This window comes from Limulus polyphemus, unplaced genomic scaffold (genome assembly GCF_000517525.1).
Source record: "Limulus polyphemus unplaced genomic scaffold, Limulus_polyphemus-2.1.2 Scaffold11536, whole genome shotgun sequence".
Taxonomy (NCBI): Eukaryota; Metazoa; Arthropoda; class Merostomata; order Xiphosura; family Limulidae; genus Limulus; species Limulus polyphemus.
The window spans coordinates 1,650-12,183 of record NW_013677146.1 but is presented as its reverse complement, the minus strand read 5'-3'; the positions used below and the strand labels follow the sequence as shown (position 1 = coordinate 12,183).

General features: G+C 33.9%; 1 long non-coding RNA gene across 1 annotated transcript; it reads left to right on the top strand.

Moving 5' to 3' along the window:
- Nucleotides 1-5,965: 5,965 nt before the first annotated feature.
- LOC111083841 lies at nucleotides 5,966-9,725 on the top strand. The gene is made up of 3 exons (XR_002609280.1): nucleotides 5,966-6,024; nucleotides 6,419-6,568; nucleotides 9,629-9,725. It is a non-coding gene; the product is annotated as an uncharacterized LOC111083841 (long non-coding RNA).
- The last annotated feature ends 809 nt before the right edge of the window (nucleotides 9,726-10,534 follow it).

Below are 10,534 nucleotides of genomic sequence, written 5' to 3'. Positions count from 1 at the left end.
TTTATTAAGAAAGGACTTGTGTTGCTAAAGTTTCGTGGGAACGAAGTTACGGAAAATTAATTAACAAACGGAGACGTAACACTACCTTCAAAGAAACCTCACATTTACCCAAAATGACATGAGCTACCACGTGAATGGTCATTCTCATACCACATAGGCGAGGCTATAATCTCTAAGTGCTATCAGTATAACCATTGAACTATACTGCTATTAACTACCTAAAACAAGGTCTTTGTAAATAATGTTCTCCACTGGCAGTGACAGGTATTGCCAACTTTGAAAATGACAAAGAAATAAAGTTGATTTAAAACAAGATCAACTTAATGATTTTCTTGACCATGTGTTATGTGACAACCTGCATAAAGAATAAATTCATAATAAATACTAATATTTTACAAAGAAGCCTATGGTATATTCGTATGCAAAAGTTTTTCGTCTTCATTACCATAGGACTGTCGCAAGCCGATAGTTAGCTTTAATCAATTTTAAGCTTGTGCTTTTTAAGAATTGCATCAATCCCTTTGGCTTTCAAACACTTACAAATCTCATCGATGTCACAACCAATAGTAATAAAATACAAAATACACTTTAGACAACGAATACACACTTCAGATAAATGTACACAATCAAATCCCTTTCCACTGGAAATACATAAAATAAAATAAACCTTTAACTTCTGGTTAATTATACTAACCTATAAACACATTACAATAAAAGAAGAAAAACTTTTGTTTTTACTTGAAATAATGCAATATTCCATGAAATCATATAAAATTACAAAAAGAAACTTCCGACCGAAGATATATACAATATCTAAATCCCTTTAACAAAGACTTAATACATACTTTAAAAATGAAACTCTTTACCATAGTATGATAAATATAATAACCAACCCTTTAGCAATGCCCATACAAATACTCTTTAACAAACAAAACTCATTAAATTAAAAACAAACAAACAATTTATGAAAAAAATAACAATAAACATGAAAGTGTTACATAATTAAAATAAACATGAAAATGTTACATAATTAAAATAAACATGAAAATGTTACATAATTACAATAAACAGAAAAATATCACATATTTATAATAAAGATGTTTGTTTGTGTTGCAATTAAGCACAAAGCTACACAATGGGCTATCTGTGCTCTGCCCACCACGGGTATCGAAACCCGGATTCTAGCGTTGTAAGTCCGCAGACATACCGCTGTGCCACTGGGAGGCAATTATAATAAATGTTTATTATATATGTTCTTTAACAAAGAATGAATACATAATTAAAACAAATCATTTAATCAATAAAGGAAATAATCACAATACCCGGCATGGCCAGGTGGTTAAGGCACTCGACTCGCAATCTGAGGGTCGCGTGTTCGAATCCCCGTCACACCAAACATGGTCGCCCTTTCAGGCGTGGGGGCGTTATAAAGTTACGGTCAATACCACTATTCGTTGGTAAAAGAGTGGCCCAAGAGTTTATGACTAGCTGCCTTCCCTCTAGTCTTACACTGCTAAATTAGGGACGGCTAGCGCAGATAGCCCTCGCGTAGCTTTGCGCGAAATTCAAAACAAACAAACAATAATCACAAAATCCTTTTAACAAAGAAAATATTTAATTAAAGCAATGCAAGCACAAACATAAAGAACGAAAATGTAGAGATACCTGTATACAACCTCAGAAAAACAATTTAAACGCAAAAACAAAATGCAGAGATTTAAGAATATAAAAACTATATACTTACTCATCCAGGGCAGCCACATTTATTATAGCCCAGCCAGTTCCTTAATGGCAGCAATTATCTTTTTGTTGGTGGATGATGTTGCTCACTTACCTCAGCCGAGTTGACTTTTGCCATACCTAGTCCTCCTCTTGGCCTCCATACGTTAGGCCATCATCTTTTAATAATGGTGCCTGAGAATGGGATCTGTTGGAGGATTAGCCGTTATATGATGGTGGTTTTTGAGTTGGCAAACAGTTTCATCCCGGGCTGCTATTGGGTGATTTTCAAGGCCTTTTTGGTGACAGTTTGACAGCTGCATCTACTGGCGTCCCATGTTTCTCAATCAAGACTCTGGACGTCGAGGCCTGGTTGATCCTGATGGATTGGATTGCTTCAGTCACGGCAGTAGAGTGATGGTGTAGTCGCTATCATTCCTATAGTGGTTGGCTTCAATGATGCAGTGGCTGAGGTATTCTTTGGTAACTCCTCGAGGAGACCTCAACTCCAAGAAGGTCCTGCTAGAATTTAGTGCATATTTAGTGACGTCGAGTCATTGGACATCCTCAAAAGACATCAAAGTGTGGATCTCTGTATTCAGACGACCTCCACTCTTCCGTGATGGTGACCATATGAGGCCTACTTTCAGATGTTGAGACAGTCACTGGCTGAGGTGAGGACATCTAGGACATCACCACTAATATGTACAACGAGGGCTGAGCTGCAGAGGCAGTAACTACTTCTGCACGAAGTGATTCGTCCTCTGGGCTAGCCCGATCACCAACTCTACAAGGTCCCATAAGTCAGGTGATTCTGCCAATAATGCATCTCCCTCTATCTCCACCAGACGAAAAATCAAGCCAGTTCCAGGTATCCTAGGGTTTGTGGTCTATCTCTTTTCACAACAAAATATATATTTTTAGTAATTGGCTTTCCTTGTTTGCAAGATATCAAAACTTGGGCTATAGTTTGGCTAATACTTCTGGATGATTTGAGGAGCAGGACAAACAGATTTGATCAGAACATGAACTGAAATACAAAAGGGCTGGATTGAAAATGTTAGGTCAATGAAATTTAATTGGTAAAATGATCAGCTGGATGTGTAGGTTGATTAGGTTCATCACCTGATTGTCACAACCATTACTTGACCATAAAATCTACCTTTAGAGACTGAGTCATCCTTGAGACACCTTGATTAAGTGTCACTTCTATAGTGTTCACGTGTGCTCGTGCAAAATACATCATAGAACAACGAACTCTATGTAAAGTGGGTCCTACACACATATATACACTAACCTGGATCAAGTAAAATTAATTCTTACTTTAGATCATTAGAGTCACAGAAATCTCCATTGCCTTTCTTTGTGGACCTTCTTTCAATTACAAGTTTAATCCTACACCTCTGCCTTGATAAAACGTGACTCGATTTAGTATGATCCTCATTATAATACTAAGATCGTGGATCCTATTTTTTCATGAATATCTTTTCGTTTAACATTGGAGAAGAAAAGAACACACCAAGATTTTGTTTCATATTCGTTTTATTTTTTCAGTGATTTTATAATTTTGTTATTTTTCTAATCATGTTTACAAATTTCTTAAATGAGGTTTATGCACTGTCAGCATAGAACTGATGTAATGGAGATCAGAGCACAGAAGTAAAATTAAAAATAACTTTTAATTAGTAGTTAAAAACACAAATTTATATTATTCGTTTAGGTTGTAGTGATATAACATACAACTCATGTAGCAATGTTGCAATTTTTTAAGCTTCACTCCAGGTGTGCCACTTTTTGCACTATCCTATTACTCTTACAGTATGCATTTTCTTGTATCATTGCTGCCTCTTGTACTGAAGCAACCTTAAAAAGTGTTTTCATGAAAGTGACTGTGGTAATTGAGAAGTAGTTTCAAAATGTAATCCATACTTACTGCTAGAGACTACTACCCAGTAGCTCAGAAAGCAAGGAATGCTACTACCTTTCAATCATCAAGTGCTGGACATAATGGTCATCCCAGCTGATTAATCATGAGAAAATCACATAGTTTAGTGCATATGCTATATGGTGAACATCACTTGAAAACTCTGAAACCACTTACCTTCAGTTGGAAATCTTTTGACTACCTGACTATCGGAGCTGACGTTTGGATTCAGTCCCAGCAGTATTGGTTGGGAGGTCGGCATCAATAGTTCCATTGACCGTCGGAGCTAACAGTCGCTTTTGGATCTGATGTTTCTTCATATAGCTTATTCATATAGCCAAATGGGTGTTTCAGCTTTTACCTCCTCATATTCATTGTTGAAGTGGGATAAGACAGAGTTCTCATCATCATCCAACGTGAATAACGTTTCATCTAACTCTTCATGATCAAATCAGTTCAACAAAGATTTGTTGGTAACGTTCAGACGCAACTGATGCCATACCTTTGCACAGCCTTCGGTTGCTGTTTATCATGCATTAAAAGAACGACTCAGATTACAAAATGAAATGTGGTCCATCCAAAACCATGAGGTTCCCATGCAGCTGGCACATATCAAAGCCACACACAGTCTCCACTTTGGTAAATCTATTTTTTCACTGTCTTATCATAGCATTTTTTTTCTGGCAGTTGGCAGCCTTTTCTAGTTTTTGACATACAAACTCAAGTACATCAATTCAAGCCCCCACTGGCTCAACGATACGTCTGAAGGCTTACAATGCTAAAAATTGGGTTTCAGTACCGTGGTGGGTACAGCACAGATAGCCCACAGTGTAGATTCGTACTTAATAATAAACAAACATTAACTAACACAGACCTCAGCTCCACGTGTTCATGTGAAGACTCTGAGATGTCCACTCTAGAGAATGAGATGCACTCAAAGGCCCTTTTTTGCCTCTATTGGACCCCAAACACCTTCGTGGATCGCCCTTACATTGGCAATATACCTCCTGGCTCACAATTGCCCCATGATCCACTCAGCACTCACTGGCTCTCGTGTAAGCGAGAGAGCTCAGGTTGGTGAATAGCACCAACCAACAGTGTTTCCAGTCTTTCTTTTTTGTGATATTGCTACCAATGCTTGGGTTGCTATGGGTTAAATCGGCATGGAAATCATATACAGACCACCCAAGTGGTTCCAGACACTTCATATACCTGAACTTTATAGCAAGCTTCAGATTACTTCGGCTCTTTAAGGAAGAATTCTGTCTACCACCGATTTGGGTGCACTAAATGTTGGCAGTTCTTTCTTCTGAATCGTGGTCGCACTGAGATTACATTCATAGATTTTGAAAAAGTGTCAAAAGTCCAGCGTCTATATGATGACTTTTCCTATACATAACTACTCTCTTGGACAACAATTTCCTGTCGATGATCAACTAGCTCTCCCTCTAGGTTGTATATCCTTCTTATCATTGAAAATGCCATTTTCTTAAGAAAAAATAATAATTGATAACAACGTCAAGTTAAGGGCAGTACACACACTAGCAACTATCAGCAAAGACAAAGTACATAATAATCAATATTCTGTAGTGATGTTATCAAAATTTTTTGTTCCTTATGCACTCTCTGATAAACTGAAAATACTTGTAAGCTATATTGGATAAGTCCGCCACACAGAAAAATTCATTCAAGATATGGAATTATGAAACAGTGCTTAACTTGTAATGGCCGTGTTTAAGCTACGGAATGACCAGATTGAACACAATGAAAACAATGCTTATTACACACTTTAGACAAAAACACAGTGTGTGTACTTGCTTAGTGAACAAGAAACAGTCGCTTCTTCCTTGGTTTTCTCTCGTTGATCACACGATGAAAGCCCTGTGAAGGCTAGGTGAAGGTTAGCACCAGGATAACTAAATGCAAGGTCTGTATCTTCAAAGTATGTTACTTACACAGATTAGAATTTTGTTTGTTTGTTTTAGAGCAAAGCCACATTGGGCTATCTGCTGTGTCCACTACGGGGAATGGAACCCTGGATTTTAGCTTTGTAAGTACGTAAATTTACCGCTGTTCTACCGGGGGACCAAATTAGAATTAAAAGTAACATAACGAATACACGTTTCTGACTTTAAAATGATTAAAAACTAGAATGCATCGATTCCCAAGTAGGTACTTTCATTAGTAACTATATTTTAGGCTTTATGATTTATATTTTGGTATTAGTGTTTAATACTATCCCGAAAACCTTTAAAAATTTTTTTCTTTATTTATATTATAGAATTACTTTTGTAATAATAATTTGTTTTTCTTTTATGACTTTTATTTATTAGATGACGCTGTTGTTGCAGAAAGAGTAATTTTATTGGGAATGTTAATTTGTAAGTTAGCTATCTCTTTTTTAAAAATTATTATTTCTAATTTTCTTTAAGTTTGAAGCATTGATGTGCCGTAGTGAGATTGTACAAATGTTTGTTACGTTGTAATATTATCAGTTTCAATTGACATTTCGGAATTGTCCATGTTTTACCGTTAAGCCTAACTGGTAATATTACAAGATAAACATTTGTACAATCTCATTACGGCACATCAATGCTTAAAACTTAAACTTTTTAAAGAATATTAAACATTTTTTTGCAAAGCAATTTGAAAATAATAATAATAAGTAGAAAAGAGATATTTAAATTACAAACTAATGTCATGAATGTTTTACTGTAATTTGTAAAACTTAGTCAAAAGTTAGTGAGTTACTTTTGTAAAACGTCTTTATCGTAGGCTAAAGAAGTACGATGGCGGATGATGGTAGACATGGAAGTAATGCCGTCGAAGTTACTCACCATTTCAATGCTAAAAATGCCAAACTTATAGCATTGATTACTGTTGTGGGATTTCTGGTTTACCACGGTCTAATACATGTAACATATGGTGAGCAGGTTGGGCATTGTTACTAACTTAGTAATATTTTACTTATTAATCGTTAATTAAAATTAAGTTAATAATATTACTATAAGTATTATATATCAATTGTGAAAACGTAACTAGTTAAATTACTCTTTGCTCTTTTGTTGTGACTTACATTTGTCAAAAAATTATTTCAGTTATTTCAAATTATTTGACACTGTATCAGTGTATGACAGAAATACAAAGAAAGATATGTTATTGCTTTAACCTTATCATTACCTTTATTTGTCACTCAAAAATTGTGACTTGATTAAGATCTGTGAAAATATTCTCATTAAACACATATTAGCATGTCCAAATGCACTTTTTCTTTTGGACACATTATCATGTTTTTTGGCATTATCCTCTAAAATGTCAAAATAATTGTGGTTTTACCAACCATAAAATGAGATTTTTGTTGTCACTTTCAATTTTCAACTTCAAGCAAAGTGGTAAGCTGAAACAGGAAACAAGAGTACTGTTTAGTACCATCTAGCAAAAGCAAAATTAAATAACATTACATTTAAAAAATAAAAATAATGCATTACGTTTAGATTTAAATGTATTCTTAATAATAAATTTAAAAAATTCAATTCATTATATTGTTACATTACTGATAAAAGTAATATTATAGTAATACATTGTCCCAGCACTAGTGGTGAGTTTCTGAGTTCATGTAGTTGTTTTTTTTCTTTATTAAATTTAATAATTTTTCTTAAGCAAAGGGAAACCATTTATACTAAATAATGGCATTAATGCCATTGATAATATGTTTATAATATTAAGTATTTAATGTATATTTCCCCTTGTAAAGACTGCAGTATAAAATGCTTATATCATCATTAGGTATTACTTAAGTTGCTGTTCTTTACTAAGATGTTAAACTCAGTCATCAGTTATTTTGTCACATACAGTTATTAAAATTTGGTACAAGTTTGCCAGTTCTCTGTATTGAGTATTGTTATAGGCAAACTCATAAATTTATTTAATATCCGGACCCAACTATTAGTGATTAATATGTGAACAAATTGTTAATTTCAGAATTAACTTGTACACTTGAGAAGGGTCAGGAGTGATATAACTGAAGTATTCAAAATTATTATGAGAATTGATGAATGGAGGCATCATATATTTTCATGTTTAATTCTGAAGGTGAAGGACAAAGAGGTCATAAAATTAACATTTCGGAAAGATCAGAGGCATCTCTAGTTGAGATAGTTTTATTTCTTCAGTATTTAATGGAAGACTTTTGAAACGTTGTTCCATACACTTGTGTTTTTAGAACAGGCAGTTGTTGTCCATTACAATTTACTCATCAAGATGGTAAATGTATGAATGAGTTGCTCTCAACAATTGTAGAGGCTGCAACTTTTAAGTGTTTAAGAAAAGGACATGAATATTTGAGGGCTTAATGCTACATTTTGTGATTAATTACTTTTTTCATTGTTGGAGTAGGTTTGGAGTTGGGGCATCCTTGATGAACCTAAAGGCCCTTTTATGCCCCATAATTGGTGAAGATTATATATGTATGTAAATTATGATTACCCTTGAAGGGGTGAAATCTTTTAGTGCATAGTATTTTCATGCATGGTTAGAAATAGGTGAAATTCTTTTTTTAAAGTAGAAGGGAGGTATTTATTATATGCTTTATTTTTATGGTGTCTGCTATAAGTATAGTTGCAGTTGAATGGGTGGGGGTTGAAATGTGCATGCCATGCCCTTTTACAGTGCCATTGAACATGGTATTACATATTTGATGTCAGAGATATCAACTGTTCATTTTACCCTACGTTGCTGATTAAGTGATAGTTTGTGATAGAGGAGAGTAGATAACAGATACGATATACAAGGAAACTGAAAAACTATAGATATCATTTTGGAGATCCTAGAGACTATGCAAATGCAATATTCAAATTGTATGATGGACAAAAGTATTTTTATTATTCAGAAAAATGTCACCCTGCACTCTGACTTGTCAGAGTCAAACTGATGTCAATAATTACACACATCTTGAATACAAATGCATTTATAATGCATCTCATTTTTTGTATACAACATGCTTGTACATTTGACTAAAAACTTGCCACATTTCATGTAGATACAGACAGTAGGTGTGGAATTATAGTCAACCTTCCTTCTCTGTTTGGTTAATTATCCAGCTCTAACCCAGATAAAAACTTGCCACATTTCATCTAGATACAGACAGTAGGTGTGGAATTATAGTCAACTTTCCTTCTCTATTTGGTTAATTATCCAGCTCTAACCAAGATAAAAACTTGCCACATTTCATGTAGATACAGACATTAGGTGTGGAATTATAGTCAACTTTCCTTCTCTACCAAGATAAAAACTTGCCACATTTCATGTAGATACAGACAGTAGGTGTGGAATTATAGTCAACTTTCTTTCTCTGTTTGGTTAATTATCCAGCTCTAACCAAGATATTTGATCTTATATCATTAAGGCTACGAGGAAGGGCTTAGCGTGTTGGACTCATTTCTTTAGGTATAAAAATTTCATGAGATTTTCTCAAGTATTCAGAAAATGTTGGGGTTTAATTAGTCTTCAATTTAAGCAATACTTTAAAATATATAAATTTGAATATTAAAGGTTATAACTTGAAGCTGTGAAAGCCTAAATTCAGACTTGTTCCTTGACAAAAAAAAAATTCATTGTGAGTTAAAAACAAACTTGTGGAATTGTTTGTGTACTGATGTGTTTCAATTTTTTTTCTAGAATTTGTTGAATAAGCTATGAATGTGAACGATTATATTTAACTTGAAACCACTTGTTGCGATGGGAACCTCCAAATAAGTTTATTAGTAAATGAATGTATGAAGTTTGTGTTTATTAGTGTAAATTTGAAAATATAAAGATTTCATTCATTTTATATGCATTATGCTTGTGTCAGCACATGTAATATAAATATTAGGTTCCTCGAGAGTTTTTTCTTTCTACATTATCATTGCATTGCTTCATCTTTACATGTGCATTTTTAGTTTCAAAAATAATTTTACCACCTTCAACATTTAATTTCTGTTTTAGGAATTGATTCATGCAAGTGGTTACTAAGTGATGGACGGTTCCAAGGGTACCAGGTGTGGCAGCCTTATGGTTGTATGATGCACTCCTACACCAAAATGTAGGTAGAGACAATATGCTTTAATGCACATGCACCTTACTGTATATATTCATCTGTACAAATGTATTGAATAAGCATGCAGGTGATCATAATCACAACTTTTATAACTGATAAAAATAAGTGTTTTATTATAAATATCTATGATTTATTATTCTGATTGTTTAAATGTGTGGTGTATTCAGGTCAAACAGATTTTACTTAAAGGCAGTGAGACAGGTCTACAAAATAACAGGTGAATTGATCGGGATGCTTATTACAGAGTAATCTAATGATTATGTTATTATATCATAATTTTAGTAATAATCATCATTGTAACACAATTATCAGATTTTGCTGAAGATGGAATAAGTTATTCCGAAATGGTCGAACCTTGCAAGTAAAATGTTTTATCAACTGTCTTTATCTTCATTATTAAACTTTTGTAAAATTCTTGGGTTATGCAGTGCAGACTACATTACATAGTTGTTTCACAGTAATTTGCAATGACTTAAGAGCCATTAAACTCGAAACATTTTTTTTTAGGCAGCATAAAAAAAAAGTCAATGACAAATTAAACTAAACTGATACTTTTAAACTAAAATTCTTATAAGTCAGGATTAATATTTGTGCTGTTACTACAATACTTATCAACATATACTCAGATAAAAAACAGCTCCTTTGCTGCATGTGTAGAAGTTATATGTCCTTCAGATGTACTGGGAAAACTCTAACGAGGACTATGCAGTATTCTTCACAGTTCTAGCTACTCAGATAGTTTCTTGTAACATTCAATATATTGATCTGGAAGTAGGCAGGGGTTGTCCCATGTA